General features: G+C 48.6%; 1 protein-coding gene and 1 non-coding gene across 2 annotated transcripts in view; both read right to left on the bottom strand.

The window, feature by feature from the left end:
- The window catches only part of LOC147102040 (protein spinster homolog 1-like), a 187,295-nt gene that overhangs the window by 95,739 nt on the left and 71,782 nt on the right, over positions 1 to 19,774 (bottom strand). The gene's annotated exons all lie outside the window — the stretch shown is intronic.
- LOC147102044 (5S ribosomal RNA) lies at positions 10,071 to 10,189 on the bottom strand. Its single transcript, XR_015073313.1, has one exon. It is a non-coding gene; the product is annotated as a 5S ribosomal RNA (ribosomal RNA).

The raw sequence follows: 19,774 nt of genomic DNA, 5'->3' as shown, positions 1-19,774 counted from the left end.
ATTTCCTTAAAAACTCCGAAGAGCAATGGACTTAAAATCTCGAAAAATTCCTTATAAAATTCTGCACTTAGTCCATCGGACCCTGGGCTTTCCCCCCCCCCCCTTCATTCCACTTATTGCTACTTTTATTTCCGCTAATCCTACTTCTTTATCACACATGCTTCTCTCATCCTCCTTTAAACCCTTTTCAATAAAAGCAATAACCCTCTCCATCTCCAAATTGGAAATGTCTTCCTTTGTATATAGCTCTTGATAAAAGCTGCTAGCTGCCTCCAAAATCTCCCCACTTTCATGAATGATCCTCTCCCCAACCCTCAACTCCTCAATTAACGATACTCTCTGTCGCAGCTTTTCTTGCTCTAGAAAATATCTAGTGCATCTTTCGCCCTCCAATGCATCTCTAGCTTTTGCACGGAGAATGGCCCCCTTGCATTTTTCCGCTTGCAGTAATTCCCACTCTTCCTTAAGCACCCGTAACTTAGTCTCAGCTCCCTTATTCCCTCTGTCAACTGCTTTACAGACATCCATAAACCTTTTGTTTATATTCTCTTCTCGATGCCGGTTAGCTGCCGCCCTCTTTTTCCCATAACGCACCGAAATTTTTTTAACCTCGTATTTAAAATTGTCCCACCAAACTCTTCTTTCTTTCAAGAACAAAAGTTCCCGAGCATTCTTTATTATACTTAAAATCCCTTCTTTATAAGCACTTTCCTTCAGGTATTGATTGTTTAAAATCCACACCCCTGAACCGATCTTAACTCTGCTGTTCCTAATTCTAAGAACCAAAGCCGAGTGATCACTAAAAAATACTTTTTTTATAAAAAATCTCCATCACCTCCGAACTTAACCCTTCCCGCATTAGCACAAAATCTATTCGGCTCTGTTTTAAAACATCACCCACCCAACCTGCTCTGGAGAACTCCCTTTTTATGGGGTTCCGGTCCCTCCATAAGTCTCTCAAATTTAAATTTGCCATCATTTTTGTAATCATCCCTCTGGAGTTATCCTCTTTAAAAGTAATCTGGGCTGAAATGTCCATCCAAGATAAAAAAACATTAAAATCCCCCACAATACAAGGATTTTCCACCTCTGCCACTTTAGTGAATAACCCCCGAAAAAACTCGCGACGCTTCCAACGGTCGTTCGGAGCATAGATATTAAAAAGATCACAATTAAAACCTTCCAATTTTACCCTTAGCCGTAAAAATCTCCCCTCAGTGTCCTTGTCCACCAAGGCAACATTCTCTTCTATGGACGGACTCACCAAAACAGCCACCCCTCTACGGTTGTTGTTCGCACAACTTGCAAACACCTCTCCCTTCCAAACCTTCTGAACTCTTTCCAGAATATCCTCATCCCAAAAGGTTTCTTGCAGACACAACAAGTCCGTACCTTTAAAACCCTGCAACAACTGCTGCAATTTCTTCTCACCCCTCAGTCCGTTCACATTGATCGAGACCAATGTAATCATGGCTCCAAAGAAGGGAAGTATGCCCAATAATCTCCCCATCATTTAATCTCTGGCTCTTCCCTCCTCTCATGCTCCTTCTCAACTTTTCGCCCAGCTGTTGCTTTTTCCTGCAGCCTCCGGCTCTTTTTCCCCTCCTGTTTAACCCCTCCCTGCTGTTTCAGCCTCTTTTTTGCCTTAACTTTGGGCCCAGGGGCTGCCCTTTCTCCCTCCTTCTGCCCCTCACTAACCTTTCCCTTTCCACAAGATGCCACCCCATCCCCGACTTCCATGTCTGTGTCCCCCTCTAATTCCTCACACTCAAGCTCTTCTGCAACCCCCTGTGCCTGCTCCCCGTCAGATACATAATCCTGCTCCCCGTCAGATACTTCGTCTCCCAGTGAGAGTCTTCCTGCTATCGCAGTTTCTCCCACTGTGCCGCCCCCTTCGACCACGTCTCCACCTCTGACCCTTGCACCTTGTTCCCTCACTCCATGGGAAAATGGCGCACCTAGATTGTTCCCTTCAGGTGTCTCTATCTCGCCGATCCCATTCTGCTGTCCCTTTAAGGCTCCCGCCTGCTGCACCCTCTCCCCACCCTGCCCCCTCCCACACACCAAAATATCCAACTCCGCGCCTTTCCCCGGAGCACCCACATCCACCACACACCCCACTCCCGCCTCCTCTCCCCCCGCCGACCCCAGACTCCCCAGGGGGAGCCGAACTACACAAAGGCTCGAGTCTGCACTCGACCCTCGCTGCCCGCTGCTGTCTTTGTTCCCCTCCATAGCACTCGCCGTGTTTTCCGCCAACTCCATCTCCATCTCCGCTCCGCCAACCTCTGCCTCTTCCTGTGCTCCTTTTTCCTCCATTTTACCGGCTGTGTCCTCCGACTGCACCGCACCTCCGGCCATTCCACACTCCTCTCCTGCTCCTTCTCCCATCTCATCACCCATTTCGCCCCCTTCTGCCACACACTCACAGTGGGCGGGGCCTTTACGACACACCCCACAGCTTACTGCCTTGCAGCTCCGCGCGATATGTCCCGACTCCCCGCAATTGTAACAATATAAATCAGGGCAATGTCTCACGAGATGGTCATGTCCCAAACAATAGTAACACACTTTTACTTGATTGTCGTGAAGCACCCGAAAGTATTGTACTCCCTCCAGAGTCTCGAACTTCATACTGTAAGGCAAAGACCTTACCCCCTCTGGGAATCGCACCTTGACATACCGGGTTCCGTCTGCCACCCTTGTTCCCGGATAGTACCTCCTCTTTATTTCGGAACAGATTTTAACGTCCCACGACTCCAGCTTCTTGCTCAGCACTTCGTCCTCGATGTACACAGGCAAGTTCAAAAATGAAACCACCACCTCCTCTGAGTACAGCAGGGTCACCTCCAAAAATTTCTCCCCAACTTTCAGACTGAGCAGCAGTTTTTCGACCTCCTCACGTCCACTCACCGTCACCTCAAATCCCACATTTGGTTTCGGTCGGCATGCAAAACAGCTTCCCTCACCACAGTCCACATGAACCGCCTGGATTATATCCCAGGCTCGAATCTTCCTGTCTTCACATTGCACCACCACCATATTTTCTTTACCGAACCTTCTGAGGTCCCGGCCCAAATCTTTGGGCCTCTTTGTTCCCCTTCCCACCATCTGGCTGTTCTTTGTGGGCCAAAAAGGCCCTAAAACCTGAAAACAACAGCCCAAAACCCTCCACCAACTTTTTACAAAACTCCCTCGAACACCCAGCTGCAATTAGGCAACCAGTCACACCTGGCTCACTCCTAGCTCCTCCCACCTGGAGAGTGGGCGTTTTCAGACTAGTGTGGCTGTCGGCATTTGCTGCCTGGCTTTCACTTTACTTAAAGTAACTCATTCTTTTTTGCTCGTCTATCTATTGGAAGCCTTTCTTGTTCACTTCTGCTAATTTTCTCTCCCCGCTCCAGTCCTGCTGTCCCTTTACACCTCCTGCCTCTTGCACCCTCTCCCTGTCTTGTCCCCTCCTGCTCCCCGAGATGTCACACCCTCGTCTTTCTTTCGAGTACTTACACTCACCCCGCAACCTGCTCCCGGCTCCGCCCCGCCGACACTAGAATCTTTGGCTCCAGCGCCCGACTCTACCCTCCACCCGCGCTCCCCTCCGCTGTCTTTATCCTTTTCCACCGTACTCAAGTGTCTTTCCCACCATCTCCATTCTGTTCTCCACTCACAACTCTTCTGCCTCTTCCTGCGCTCTTTTCTCCTTCCGTTCTCCAGCTGTGTCCTGCGCCTGTTCAGCTCCACTCACACCTTTCCACCTCCTCTCGCCCACTGACGATCACCTTGAAACCAACTCTCGGCTTTTCTCAGCAGGCAAAGCAGCTCCCTTCTCCGCAGTCCTCGTGCACAGCCTAGATAACAACCCAAGCTCCTGTCCCCTCGTCATCGCAATGAACCACCACCGTGCTTTCCTTCCCAAACCTCCTAGAGTCCCGACACCAATCCTTGGGCCTTTCTTTCACCCTTCCCCCAACATTTTCTCCCCTGATTAAATTCATCCTGGGCACATTTAACTCTGAGAGGCCCGGCACACCGAACCCATTCCTGCCCATGTTTAAGCCAGGTCTCCATTATAGCCACTGTATCTTAACCCCATGTGGCAACTTGCGCCTGCAGCTCGTCAACCTTATTGGTAACACTCAGTGCATTAACACACATGCATTCCAACACCATGCTAGTTGCATTTTCTTTTTATATAAATAACTTGTATTTATATAGCGCCTTTAACGTAGTAAAACGTCCCAAAACGCTTCATAGAAACGTTATAAAACAAAATTTGTCATCAAGCCACATAAGAAGAAATTAGGGCAGGTGACCAAAACCTTGGTCAAAGAGGTAGGTTTTAAGGAGCGTCTAATGAAGAAGGAGAGGCAGAGAGTCGGAGAGGTTCAGGCAGGGAATTCCGCAGCTTAGGGCCTCGGCAACAGGAGGCACGGCCACCAATGGCTGAGCGATTCTAATCAGGGATGTTCAAGAGGGCAAAATTAGAGGAGCGCAGATATCTCGGGGGGTTTTGAGGCTGAAATTACAGAGATAGGAAGGGGGAGAAGAGAGAGAGCGACTGGGGGGAAGAGAGAGAGCGACTGGGGGGAAGAGAGAGAGCGACTGGGGGGAAGAGAGAGAGCGACTGGGGGGAGGGAGGGGGGGAGGGGAAGGGAGGGGGGAGGGGAAGGGTGGGGGAAGGGAGGGGAAGGGAGGGGGGAGGGTGGGGGAAGGGAGGGGAAGGGGGGGGAGGGAGGGGGAGGGGAAGGGGGGAGGGAGGGGGAGGGAAGGAGGGCGGGGGGGGGAGGGGAAGGGGGAGGGAGGGGAAGGGGGTGGGGGAGGGAGGGGAGGGGGGTGGGGGAGGGAGGGGGGGTGGGGGGAGGTAGGGGAGGGGAGGGCAGAGGGAGGAGGGGGGATGGAGGGGGAGGGGAAGGGAGAGGAAGGGGAGGGGAGAGGGGAGGGGGGAGGGGGAGAGGAGGAGTCCCCGAGCCCCACCCCCCGATCTCCCGATGTCCCGCCCCGCGATCTCCCGATGTGCCGCCCCCCGATCTCCCGCCCCCCCGATCTCCCGATGTCCCGCCCCCGCGATCTCCCAATGTCCCCGCCCGAGCCAGCTTCAAGACCAGAGAGACGCCGCCGCCCAACCTACCGCGTGAGGCCCGGCCGGACTCAAGTCGCGCTCCGGGCAGAAGATGACGCGGACGCTGACTCCTGTCCCGCCCGCCTTTACTAAGATGGCGGCGGTGGCGACGCGCGGCGGTGGCGACGCTCGGCTCAGGCCCGCCCCCTCCAGCCTTCACAAAGATCGCGACAGGAGGTGCCTAGCTCGGGCGTAGCTGGTCAACAGACGCCCAGGCTTTGAGGCCTGGAAAAACGGTGAAAGGTAGGAAAATTATAGAGGTTAGACAAAAGATTTACAAATTAATTAACTTTTTTAAAAAAACAATTTGTCTTTTAAAAGCAACTTTTTTTTTGCTGGAAGTGTAGATTTGAAAAGAAACACGCACAAAGCGGGAAAAAGAAAGGAAAAGTTTGGAATCAAGATGGCGGCGACTCACCTCGGTTCAGAACGATAAGGCCCGCCCACACATGCACCGATTGGTGGACCGTCAGGTCACCGAAGCGTAGGATTGGTCAATCGTCCCGTCACTCGACCGTAGGAGGGCCCGGCCGCACGTGCCAGGAACCCGCCGTAAGATTGGTCGACCTCGACGTCTCTCGATGCTAATGAGCGGATAATGAGCGGAATGTTGAACGTTTTTTGGATACCGCGGGCGCAATTTTTGTCCGGCCGAAACGTAAATATGCATAGGACGGTTCTGGAATCGTCAGCTTTCTTTCGACGTAACACACGTGTAGGTACGCTCTATAACTTTCGAGTTAATTCAATACAGACAGACAGACGGAATGACAGACAGACAGATGTATCCTTTTTTATATACAGATCGATAGATATAGAGATAGATGACTGAGCCTCCACAGCCCGCTGGGGTAGATAATTCCAAAGATTCACCACCGTCTGAGTGAAGAAATTTCTCCTCACCTCAGTCCTAAATGGCTGACCCCTTATTCTGAGACTGTGACCCCTGGTTCTAGACTCCTCAGCCAGGGGAAACATCTCCCTGCATCTACCCTGTCAAACCCTGTAAGAATTTTGTATGTTTCAATGAGATCACTTCTCATTCTTCTAAACTCTAGAGAATATAGGCCTAGTCTAATCAATCTCTCCTCATAGGACAATCTCCCCATCCCAGGAATCAGTCTGGTGAATCTTTGTTCCACTCACTTTATGACAAGTGTATCCTTCCTTAGGTAAGGCGACAAAAACTGTACACAATACTCCAAGTGTGGTCTTCCCAGGGCCCTATATAATTGCAGTAAGATGTCTTTACTCCTATACTCAAATCCCCTTGTAATAAAGGCTTTCCTAATTGCTTGCTGTACCTTCATGTTAACTTTCAGTGATTCGTGTACAAGGACACCCAGGTCCCTCTGAACAGCAACATTTCCCAATCTCTCACCATTTAAAAAAATACTCTGCTTTTCTATTTTTCCTACCAAAGTGGATAACTTCACATTTCTCCACATTATATTCCATTTGTCATGTTCTTGCCCATTCACTTAGCCTGTCTTTATCCCCTTGAAGCCTCTTTGCAGCCTCCTCACAACTTACAGTCCCACCTAGCTTTGTATCATCAGCAAACTTGGATATATTACATTTGGTCGCCTCATCCAAATCATTGATATAGATTGTGAATAGCTGAGGCCCTAGCACTGGTCCTTACGGTACCCCACTAGTTACAGCCTACCAACCCAAAAATTACCCGTTTATTCCTACTCTCTGTTTTCTGACCAATCCTCAATCCGTGCCAGTATATTACCCCCAATCCCATGAGCCCTAATTTTGTAGAATAACCTCTTGTGTGGCACCTTATCGAATGCCTTCTGAAAATCCAAATACACCACATCCACTGGTTCCCCCTTATCTATTCTGCTTGTTCCAACCTCAAAAAATTCTAATAGATTTGTCAAATATGATTTCCCTTTCATAAACCCGTGTTGACTCTGCCCAATCCTATTACTTTCTAAGTGCTCTGTTACCACGTCCCTATTAATAGATTCTAGCATCTTCCCTACTACTGATGTCAGGCTAACTGGTCTGTAGTTCCCCGTTTTCTCTCTTCCTCCTTTCTTAAATATTGGGGTTATATTTTCTACCTTCTAATCCGCAGGAATCGTTCTAGAATCTGGAATTTTGGAAGATGACAACCAATGCATCCACTATCTCTACAGTCACCTCTTCTAAAACCCTAGGATGTAGGCCATCAGGTCCAGGGAATTTATCGGCTTTCAGTCCCATTAATTTCTCCAGTACTTTTTTTATTAATACTAATTTCTTTCAGATCCTCAATCTCGCTAGACCCTTGGTTCTCCAGGAAGTTATTTCTGGGTCTTCTTCTGTGAAGACAGACACAAAGTATTTGTTTAATTTCTCTGCCATTTCCTTATTCCCCATTATAATTTCCCCTGTCTCAGCCTGTAAGGGACCCACGTTTACTTTCGCTAATCTTTTCCTTTTAACATAGCTATAGAAGCTTTTACACTCTGTTTTTAGGTCTCTCGCTAGTTTACTCTCATTCTATTTTCCCTTCCTTTATCAAATTCTTGGTCCTCCTTTGCTGAATTAAATTCCTTTAATCTAATACTATCTTTAATTTCTCTTCTTAGCCACAGTTGGATCATTTTTCCCGTGGGATTTTTATTCCTTAAGGGAATGTATATTTGTTGCGAATTATGAATGTTATTAATTAACCCTGTTTCATTGCACAGTACTAGATCTAAAATAGCCAATTCCCTCATAGGTTCCTTGACATACTAATCTAGAAAACTATCTTGAATGCATTCCATGAACTTTTCCTCTGCACTATTTCTGCAAATTTGATTTGCCCAGTCTATAAGAAAGTTAAAGTCCCCCATGATTACTGTATTACCCTTGTTAAATGCATCTCTTATTTCCTGATTTATACTCTGCCTGACACTACAACCACTGTTAGGGGGCCTATAACTACTCCCACGAGTGTTTTCTGCCCCTCGTTGTTTCTTAGCTCCACCCAAAGTGATTCTAAATCTTGTCTTTACGAGGCAAGATCCTTTCTCTCGACTGTCTTTATTCCTTCTTTATTACCAGTGCTACCCCTCCTCCATTTCCATTCTGCCTGTCTCTTCTAAAAGTTGAAAATCCTGAAATATTTATTTCCCAACCTTGGTAACTCTGCAACCATGTCTCTGTAATGACTATTAAATCAAACCCATTTATTTCTATCTGCGCTATTAATTCATCTATTTTGTTATGAATGTTTCGTGCATTCAGATATAGTACTTTTAGCTTTAACTGTTTTCTATTTTTCCCTGACGTAACTTTAGTCACTAATGCCCTATTACATTGATTAATCTTTAGGTCTCTTCCTGACCCACTCTGCTCATCTTTGCCCAGATCACTCCTCTGCTCGACAGCCTTGACATTTCTCTTACTGCTTCTGAATTTACCCTTTCCTGAATCCTCCCACCCCCCTTCATCATTGGTATAAAGCCCTATCTACCGCACTAGTTATTTGATTCGCCAGGACATTGGTCCCAGCCCAGATTAAGGAGCCAGTCCCCACGGAACAGCTCTTTCCCCAGTACTGGTGCCAGTGCCCCATGAATTGAAAGCCTGCCCCCCACACCACTCTTTGAGCCACGCATTTGACCTTCTAATATGGTTGTCACTCTGCCAATTTGCGCGTGGCTCAGGTAACAATCCAGAGATTATTACCTGTGAGGTTCTGCGGTTTAATTTCGACCCTAGCTTCTCAAACTCTCTCAGCAGAACCTCATTCCTAGTTCTACCTATGCTGTTGGTTCCTAAATGGAGGACAACAACTGGATCCTCCCCATCCCACTCCAAGTTCTTCTCCAGCCACGAGGAGACATCCTTTAAACCGGGCAGGCAACACAACCTTCCGAACTCCCGGTCGCGGCTGCAGTGAACAGCATCTATCCTTCTGACTATACTGTCCCCAACCAGTGGTTAAAAAGGCATATACGATACTTGCCTTCATTAGCCGAGGCATAGAATATAAGAGCAGGGAGGTTATGATGGAGCTGTACAAAACGCTAGTTAGGCCACAGCTGGAATACTGTGTGCAGTTCTGGTCGCCACACTATAGGAAGAATGTGATTGCATTGGAGAGGGTGCAGAGGAGATTCACCAGGATGTTACCTGGGCTGGAGCGTTTCAGCTATGAAGAGAGACTGGACAGGCTGGGGTTGTTTCCCTTAGAGCAGAGAAGGCTGAGGGGGAACCTGATTGAGGTGTACAAAATTATGAGGGGCATAGATAGGATAGAAAGAAAGAAACTTTTCACCTTAGTAGAGGGGTCAATAACCAGGGGGCATAGTTTCAAGGTAAGGGGCAGGAGGTTTAGAGGGGATTTGAGGAAAAACTTATTCACCCAGAGAGTGGTTGAATGTGGAACTCACTGCCTGAAAGGGTGGTAGAGGCAGTAACCCTCACAACATTCAAGAAGCATTTAAATGAGCACTTGAAACACCATAGCATACAAGGCTACGGACCAAATGCTGGAATATGGGATTAGAATAGATAGGGCTTGATGGCCGGCGCAGACAAGATGGGCCGAAGGGCCTCTTTCTGTGCTGTATAACTCTATGACTCTATGACCACTACCACATTCCTTTTCACTTTGTGACTTTGAGAAGAGCCATCTAATTGCTGCTCTTTCTACATTATTCTCTGCTCTGTTGCAGTTTCTCCCTCCTAGTTTTCTCTGCACCTTGTCTCTCCTCTCTGCTGCTGAGCCCTGCTGCCCCTCTGCCAGTGTGTGTTTCATGGTTAGCTTATTCTCTTCTTCTCCTTTTTTCCCCTCTGTCTCAACTCCCTTGCCTTTGTGAAGCAGCAAGAGAATGTGCAGTATAGAAATGGTTAAATGAAAGCGCGAGAGAGTGTGCAGAAACGAGCAGGAAAAAGATTGTTGATTGATTAACGCCAGCGTGAGTGTGCAGAGCTGTGAGCAGCCTCTGGCGGGCGCAAAAGCCTACTGCACCTGGTATTCCCAGGCGGTCTCCCATCCAAGTACTAACCAGGCCTGACTCTGCTTAGCTTCCAAGATCAGACGAGATCGGGCGCTTTCAGACTAGTGTGGCCGTAGGCATTTGCTGCCTGGCTTTCACTTTACTTAAAGGCACGCTGTCTGTTTTGCTTGTCTATGCTTTCAGAGCATTTCCTGCTCACTTCTGGCAATTTCCCTTCCCCCCCCCTCCAGTCCTGCTGTCCCTTTACACCTCCTGCCTCTTGCACCCTCTCCCTGTCTTGTCCCCTCCTGCTCCCAAGATGTCAAACACCCATCTTTCCTTGCCATCCATGAGCTTATCGTGGATGATAGGAGGCGAGTGAACTCACAGGAGAGAGCATAAGAATATAAGAATATCACCTCGCATTTAAAATTCTTGTTCTCTACCGCCCACCCAAGTACCATAAAAGCTTTATTACAGAGATATCTTCACTGTCTCCTTCCTCAGCCTCTGCACTGAACGACTTCTCAGCCTCGGTGATTTCAACCTACATCTCAATTCATCATACTCTCTCTGCTCTGAGTTCACTCGCCTCCTATCCTCCCTTAATCTCTCCCTCCATGTAAACTCCTGGAAAAAAAACTCTCTCCCAACTCTCTTACAACTGCACTTACGAGATCCCAACTGTCCAGCCTTTAGCCCTCCATTCACCATGACATTTCTGCAGCTACCGTTCTGCTCAACCACACCCTCACCACCACCTTTGATGCCCTAGTCCCTATTAAAACAATTACTCTCTCTCACCCTGGCTGTTCCCCCGGTACAGCCAACATCTTGCTCCCTTCAGTCCAAGAGAGGCAGACTTGAACGGATATGGAGGACAACTGGTTTAGCCATTCATCGCCAGATCTGGCTGGACCACATACAGCATTATCACGTCCTGCTCTCGTCTGCTAAAATTACTCACTATTCCAGAATCATTCTGGAGTGCAAAGATAAACCCCGGCTTCTAATCTCTATTGCTGACCATCTTCTTAAACCCCTCTCCCCCGTCCCCTCCACCCTCACCGCCGACAAAAAGTGCGAGGAGATTGAGACCATTCGTTCAGCTGCCTCTGTCACTTCCCTTCCTTCCCCTAGCCCACCGGGCCAAACTCCCTCGAAGGTTCCCTCCTGCCCTAGCCCTGAACTCGCATCTTTCTCCAGTTTCTCTCCGATCTCCCCTCATGACCTCTCTGCGCTCAACATGTCCATGAGACCCACCTCCTGCTCCCTCGACCCTATTCCCACTAAACTGCTGACCACCCAACTTCCTTTTCTGGTTCCCATGTTGGCTGACATTGTTAACAGTTCTCCCCCTCTCCCTCAAATCTGCCGTCATCGCTCCTCTCCTCAAAAAAACCCTTGCCCCTCCGTCCTTGCAAATTACCGCCCCATCTCCAACCTCCCTTTCCTCTCCAAAATATCGGCACGTGTTGTTGCCTCCCAAATCCGTGCCCATCTTTCCCGCAACTCCATGTTTGAATCCCTCCAATCCGGTTTCCGCCCTTGCCACAGTACCGAAACGGCTGTCAAAGTTACAAATGACATCCTTTGTGACTGTGACAAAGGTAAACTGTCCCTCCTCGTCCTTCTTGACCTGTCTGCAGCCTTTGACACGGTTGACCACTCAATCCTTCTCCAACGCCTCTCCACCATTGTCCAGCTGGGTGGGACTGCACTCGCCTGGTTCCATTCTTATCTATCTAATCGTAGCCAGAGAATCACCTGCAATGGCTCCTCTTCCCGCTCCCACATCGTTACCTCTGGGGTCTCCCAATGATCTATCCTTGGCCCCTCCTATTTCTCATCTACATGTTGCACCTCGACGACATCATCCGAAAACACAGCGTCAGTTTCCACATGTACGCTGCTGACACCCGGCTCTAGCTCACCACCACTTCTCTCGACCCCTCCACCATCTCTAAATTGTCAGACTGCTTGTCCGACATCCAGTTCTGGAGGAGCAGAAATTTTCTCCAATTAAATACTGGGAAGACCCCGAAGCCATTGTTTTCGGCCCCGCCACAAACTCCGTACCCAAGACCCCGCTACAAACTCCGTACTACATCCTTCTCCCTAACATCTGTCGGAGCTGAACCACACTGTTTGCAACCTTGGGGTCATATTTGACCCTGAAATGAGCTTCCGACCACAAAACCGCAGGATAACCAAGACCTTTTTTTCACCTCCGTAACATTGCTCGTCTCCACCCCTGCCTCAGCTCAACTGCTGCTGAAACCTTCATCCATGCCTTTGTTACCTCTCGACTTGACTATTCCAACTCACTCCTGGCTGGCCTCCCACGATCTACCCTACGTAAATTTGAGGTCATCCAAAACTCGGCTGCCCGTGTCCGAACTCACACCAAGTCCTTATCGCCCATCACCCCTATTATGTCCGTGTATAATTGAGACACGGACTGCAGGAGTTGATTATAACAAGTCTTTACTGAATGGAGACAACCTGGAAACTGAAAACTACAGAAGCCTGCTCGGGCCTTTTATACAGGGGTGGTCACTGCCGGTACTGCAGTCTGAGACCAGTTATTCCCTTAAAGGTACATACACAACAATTCCTCCCCTTTTAGATAAACAGTACATAACATTCATTTAACAACTAAATAATAACTAATTACAATTACAATTACGGTTGCTAGATACATTGGTTGAAGTTAAGCAATTATAAGTTCAGTCTTTGAGGAGGCTGCCTGATTCTGTCTGGATAACGCCTCTTTGGGATATCAGGTTCTTCTGGCAAGGTTGAGTCGGGATCAATGTCGTTATTTGGTTCGTCTGCTTCCAATATCACCGATTCTGCGGTAGATGCAATTGGTACTTCGGTTTCATCGCCAGGTGTATCAGATTGTGGTGTGGAGTTGACGTTTTCCAGTGACTCTAGAATCTGGTCAGCATGGCGTCTTACAATGCTCTCTCCAACGTCCACGGTATACATTAGAGGTCCTTGCCGTGTACAGATCGTTCCTGGCTGCCATTTCTCTGTGCGGTAGTCCCGGGCCAAAACTGGTTGACCTATCTTAAAACTCCTGGTCGGCCTTTCATTCATATTCTGAAACTGCCTGTTCTCCACATCTCTTCTGACGTTTAGCTTAACCAAATCCAAGCGGCATCGTAGTCTTCGATTGAAGAACATCATGGCTGGAGTTTGGTTGGTAACCTCATGTGTCGCATTCCGGTAGGCAAACAAGAAGTTATCCACCTTGTGTTGTAGGGGTATATCTTCATTACACATTGCCCTGATAGCCTTCTTGAATGTTTGGACAAACCTCTCGGCCAATCCATTAGTGGCTGGATGATATGGGGCGGCTGTGTAATGCTTAACACCATTGTTCTTTAAGAACCTCCGGAACTCTTCAGACACAAACTGTGGTCCATTGTCAGAGCAAATCTGTTCAGGCAGCCCATTCCTGGCGAATATGGTTCGTAAGACTGTGATAGTTTTTTCTGTGGTAGTTGAGGACATTTTTATTACCTCTGGCCACTTTGAATGTGCATCCACTGCAATTAAAAACATCGAGTCCATAAAGGGACCAGCAAGATCAATGTGCACCCTTTGCCATGGAGATGAGGGCCACTCCCATGGATGTAGAGGGGCTTGTGGTGGGGCATTTTGGACCTTCTGGCATCCTGTACAGCTCTTGGTCATCTCTTCGATTTCTCTATCGATTCCCGGCCACCACACAAACGCTCTGGCTAAGTTCTTCATTTTTACCCCTCCCAGATGACCCTCATGAAGCTCATTGAGCACTCTATCCTTCAATTTGGGTGGAATTACTACTCTGGATCCACACATCAAGGTTCCTCTGCACACTGACAGCTGTTCTCTTCTCGGCGAGAATGCTGGCAGCAGTGGTTCGCCATGTGCTGGCCAGCCCTTCACCATTAAATCATAGACCCAGGAGAGTGTTGGGTCATTTCGTGTTTCCTTTTCTATGTTTGCATTCATCACAGGGAGACATTCGACTATAGTCGAATGGAATAACTCCACTGGATCCACTGCCAGTTCTTCTTCCACCGTCGGCAATGGTCGGCGCGACAATCCATCAGCATTCCCATGCTGTTTAGTTCCTTTGTACTCGATGTCATATTGGTGTGCCCCTAGGAAAAGGGACCACCTCTGTAGCCGTTGTGCCGTCATTATCGGTACGCCCTTCTGAGGGTTGAAAATAGAGACGAGAGGTTGATGATCAGTTAGTAGAGTAAATTTCTGACCGTGCAGGTAGTGATTGAACTTCTTCACCCCCCACACCAGGCTGAGGGCCTCTCTGTCAATCTGGACGTAGTTACGCTCGGCTGAAGTTAACGAGCGTGATGCAAAAGCTATCGGCCTCTCTGAACCATCAAGGAATTTATGTGACAATACCGCCTCAATGCCGTAGGGAGACGCATCACACGCCAGTCTTATCGGTGGTGATGGGTTGTAGTGAGCCAATACTTCTCTTGAAGTGATTAGGTCCTTACTCTTCTGAAAGGCCCGCTTACATTCATCGCTCCATTTCCATGCTACTCCCGTTCGTAGTAGGGCGTTCAGTGGATGCAGAATTGTGGACAAATTCGGCAAAAACTTATGGTAGTAATTCACGAATCCGAGGAATGACCTCAGTTGCGACACATTTTCAGGCGCTGGAGCCTTAACTACCGCTTCAATTTTGTCAGGGGACTTATGCAACCCCTCTTCATCAATCACGTGGCCACAATACGCTATCTGTTTCTTAAAAAACTCGCACTTGGGGCGATTGGCTCGTAGCCCATGTTCACGTAGTCTAGTGAGCACCTGCTCTAGGTTGGCAAGGTGTTCACTGTCATCTTCACCTGTCACTAGGGTGTCGTCCAAGTAACACTGAGTCCCCGGAATCCCTTGCAGGACTTGTTCCATCGCTCTTTGCCATATCGCCGGAGCTGATGCTACTCCGAATATCAGTCGATTATACTGGTAAAGACCTTTGTGAGTGTTTATCGTGAGATACTTCCTAGAGGATTCTTCAACCTCCATCTGCAAATATGCTTGTGCTAGGTCAATTTTTGTAAAACGCTTCCCTCCAGATAGTGAGGCGAAGATATCTTCTATCTTTGGAAGAGGATATTGTACTGTGTGAAGGACTGGGTTCGCCGTCACCTTGAAGTCCCCACAGATGCGAACCTTCCTTGGCTCCTCAGACTTATTGTTTAACGTTTTCTTCATGACAGGAACGATGGGTGTCGCCCACTCGCTCCAGTCTACCTTAGATAACACACCTGCATTCTCCAGCTCTGCCTCGACGGCTGGGCGAATTGCATATGGTACCGGTCTTGCTTTGAAAAACTTGGGAATTGCATTCTCCTCTATTTTTATCGAGGCGGTTACGCCTTTAAGAGTGCCCAGTTCCTGTTGAAATACCTCTTTGGCGTCAGCTAAGATTGTTGACAATCGTCCAGGAGTGACGTCGTCATCCTTTTTACCAGCCACCGTCAGTGCCTGAATGGAGTGCCAGTCTAAACTTATCTTTCTGATCCATTCACGTCCCAATAACGGTGGTCCACCATCTTGCAGAACGTAGAGATACAATTTCCGTATTTTCTTGCCGTTGTATTCGACAGGCACCCTTATTTTTCCTCTGGGGTATACTTTTTGCCCCGTATACGTCCTCAAAACAATGGATGTCTCTCTCAAAGGTATGTGTGAGAATAGCCGCTCGTAGTCTCGTCGATTCATGACGGTTAGAGCTGATCCTGTATCCAATTCCATTTTGACTTGGGACCCTGCTATCGTGAGGGTGACCCAAATGGTTCGGTGATCCTCTTTTGCGACTACATTGTGAAGTTTGAGACAGCTTAGTCTCTTGTTCCCGGATTCACTATCGCTCATCTGATCTTCGGAGCTACTGTCAGTCATCTTTTGTACTTTCCTGTACGGTTCTTTAGTAGCCTTTTTGTTGTCGTTGGTCTTCTTCCCAGACCTGCAAACTCGTGCAATGTGTCCCATCTTTCCGCATTGCCTGCATATTTTGTCCTTGGACCAGCAGTCCTTCTGGTCATGGTTTGTTCTGCCGCAGCGATAGCATTTTGCAAATCCCCGTGTCATTTCGTGGGTGCCGTATTCCTGTGGCTTTTGTTGTATTTCCGCAGCTCCCCTTGCTGCTGCTTCGTACGATACTGCCACGCTGAAGGCCTTATCTAGCGTCAGTTCTTTCTCTGAGAGTAACCTCTTCTGGGTTCCTTCACTCAGGAGTCCACAGACAAATTTGTCCCGTAAGGTATCTGCCAGTCCTGCTCCGAACTGGCAGTGCTTTGATAGCTTGCGTAGTTCCGTAAGGTAATCAGCATTGCTCTCATTTTTATGCTGATTTCTCCTGTGGAATTTAAATCTTTCTGCTATCAGCAGCGGTGTGGGATTTAGGTGTTCCTGCAGGATAGCAACAATTTCGTTAAAACTCTTTGCCTTCGGTTTGGCTGGAGTAATCAGGTCCCGCAATAGGCCGTACGTTCTTGCGCCCATTAAATTTAGCAATACCGATGCCTTTTTCTCATCGGCTATTTCGTTTGCCTCGCAATATACCTCGACTCTTTCCACATACGTGGTCCAGTCTTCTATTGCATTATCGAAGGCAGTGATATCGCCAGTCTTTGGCATCTTGAAAATCTAAGATGGCGCCTCCCGCGCTTTGCCTTCGTTCCCGATGGATCAAAATGGCGCCTCCCACGCTTTTCCTTCTTCCCCGCCGAGTTAAGATGGCGCCTCTAGCGCTTTCCCGCCGCTGCCGCAACTGCCAACGCTGTTGCTGGCGATTATATTTATTATTCTATCGCGCTTCAATATTTGCTCCGTTAATTGAACAACCGTTCCCGTCGTGGAGCGGACCCTCTGGGACAATTCCCTCCCTCTTCTTAGGTCCGAACGCTGCCCAGCTTCGAAGCACCGGACGCGCCCTGTGTGCTCCACCCTCTCTCTCTCCCTTTGCTTCCCGACTCGCTGCCCGGCCCCGTTGCAGAGCCACCCGATCGAGCTCTAGCCCGCCGCAGCCCAGGAAGGATCAGTGCACTACCTGCCACCAGCCCGATTAGCTGGGAAACCACAGACTGGAGAATCAAGCCAGGCTCTCGACAGTCTCTCCTGCACTTTTCAACTCGATGATTTGGATTATTTTTTTTCTTTCTTCTGGCTTCGACCTTCAATAACGTCGTCTGAGGTGCTGCCGAGTTGCAGGTAAGTTCGTTTCTTACTCGTCGCCAGTATTATGTCCGTGTATAATTGAGACACGGACTGCAGGAGTTGATTATAACAAGTCTTTACTGAATGGAGACAACCTGGAAACTGAAAACTACAGAAGCCTGCTAGGGCCTTTTATACAGGGGTGGTCACTGCCGGTACTGCAGTCTGAGACCAGTTATTCCCTTAAAGGTACATACACAACAACCCGTGCTCGCTGACCTAGATTGGCTCCCGGTTAAGCAGCGCCTCGATTTCAATACCCTCCATGGCCTCGCCCCTCCCTATCGCTGTAATCTCCTCCAGGCCCACAACAGCGCCCCCACCTGCCCCCCGCCCCGAGATATCTGCGCTCCTCTAATTCTACCCTCTTGAGCATCTCTGATTATAATCGCACAATCATTGGTGGCCGTGCCTTCTGTTGCCTGGGCCCTAAGCTCTGGAACTCCCTCCCTAAACCTCTCCGCCTCGCTACCTCTCTTTCCTCCTTTAAGACACTCCTTAAAACCTACTTCTTTGACCAAGCTTTTGGTCACCTGTCCTAATTTATCCTTATGTGGCTCGCTGTAAAATTTTGTGTCATATAATATTCCTGTGAAGCGCCTTGGGATGTTTTACTACGTAAAAAGGCGCTATATAAATAAAAGTGGTTGCTGTTGTTTGGAGTACTTACACTTACCCGGCAGCCCGCTCCCGCCTCTGCTCGTCCCGCGGACACCAGAATCTTTGGGTGAACCGAGCCATATTGTGGCTCCACTCTGGTCTCGATCTGCGCTCCCGTCCGCTGTCTCTGTCCTTTTCCACTGTGCTATTTCCCACCGTCTCCATTCTGTTCCCCACTCCAAAATCTTCTGCCTCTTCCTGCGCTATTCTCCTTCCGTTTATCGGCTGTGTCCTCCGCCTGCTCCGCGCCTCCGACTGCTCCACTCACACCTCCTGCTCCTTCTCCAACCTCCTCATACCTGAAGGGGCTTCCTTCTACCTCACACACACAGTGGGCAGGGCCTTTGTGACACACCCCACAGCTCTCCGTCCTGCAGCTCCGAGCGATGCATCCAGACTCACCGCAGTTAGAACAGTACAGGTCTGGACAGCTGTTTAAAGGATGGTCGTATCCAAGACAATAACATCCCTTCACCTGCTTATCGTGCAGTGCCCGGAAGTACTGAACTCCTTCCATTATCTCGAATTTCATGCTCTCCGGCAGCCACCTCACCCGCTCTGTGAACCGCACCTTCATATAACAGCTTCTATCTGCTACCCGTGTTCCTGGATAATATCTCCTCCTTATTACCAAGCAGGTTTTAATGTACCACGACTCCAATTTTTTCATTAGCACATTTTCCGCGATATTAAATTCATCCTGGGCACATTTTCCTCTGAGGGGCCCGGCACTCCGAGCCCATTGCTGCCCATGTTTAAGCCAGGTCTCCGTTGTAGCCACTTTATCATAACCCCATGTGGCAACTTGCTCCTGCAACTCATCGACCTTATTGGTAACACTCGGTGCATTAACACACATACATTCCAACACCATGCTAGTTGGCTTTGCTTTTTCCCCCCAACAATAACTTTTATTTATATAGCGCCTTTACCGTAGTAACATGTTCCAAGGCATTTCATAAAAGCGTTATAAAACAAAATTTGACACCGAGCCACGTAAGAAATTCGGGCAGATGACCAAAAGCTTGGTCAAAGAGGTAGGTTTTAAGGAGCATCTTCAAGGATGAAAGCGAATTAGAGAGGCGGACAGGTTTAAGGAGGGCGTTCCAGAGCTTAGGGCCTAGGCAACAGAATTCACGGCCACCAAAGGTTGAGTGATTATAATCAGGGATGCTCAAGAGGGCAGAATTTGAGGAGCGCAGATATCTCGGGGGTTGTGTTGCAGAAGGAAATTACAGAGATAGGGAGGTGCGAGGCCATGGAAGGATTTGAAAACAAGAATGAGAATTTTGAAATCAAGGCGATGCTTAACCGGGAGCCAATGTAGGTCATTAAGCACAGGGTGATGGGTGAATGGGACTTGGTGCGAGTTAGGACTCGGGCAGCTGGGTTTTAGATGCCCTCAAGTTTACGTCGGGTGGAATGTGGGAGGCCAGCCACGAGTGTGATGGAATTGTCAAGTCTAGCGGTAACAAAGGCATGGATGAGGGTTTCAGCAGCGGATGAGCTGAGGCGGGGACGGAGACGGGCAATGTTACGGAAGTGGAAATAGGCGGCCTTGGTTATGCTGTGGATATGTGGTCGGAAGCTCATTTCAGGGTCAAATATGACACCAAGGTTGCGAACAGTGTGATTCAGCCTCAGACACACGTGAGGGAGAGGGATGAAGTCAGTGGCTAGGGAACGGAGTTTATGGCAGGGCCTGAAGACAATGGCTTTGGTCTTCCCAATATTTAATTGGTGAAAATTTCTGCTCATCCAGTACTGGATGTCTGACAAGCAGTCTGACAATTTAGAGACCGTGGAGGGGTCGAGC

The sequence above is a fragment of the Somniosus microcephalus genome, chromosome 22 (genome assembly GCF_052327205.1).
Source record: "Somniosus microcephalus isolate GS21.2 chromosome 22, FLI_Smic_1.0, whole genome shotgun sequence".
Taxonomy (NCBI): Eukaryota; Metazoa; Chordata; class Chondrichthyes; order Squaliformes; family Somniosidae; genus Somniosus; species Somniosus microcephalus.
Note: the sequence above shows the minus strand (reverse complement) of the source record. Positions and strands in the feature narration are given on the sequence as shown.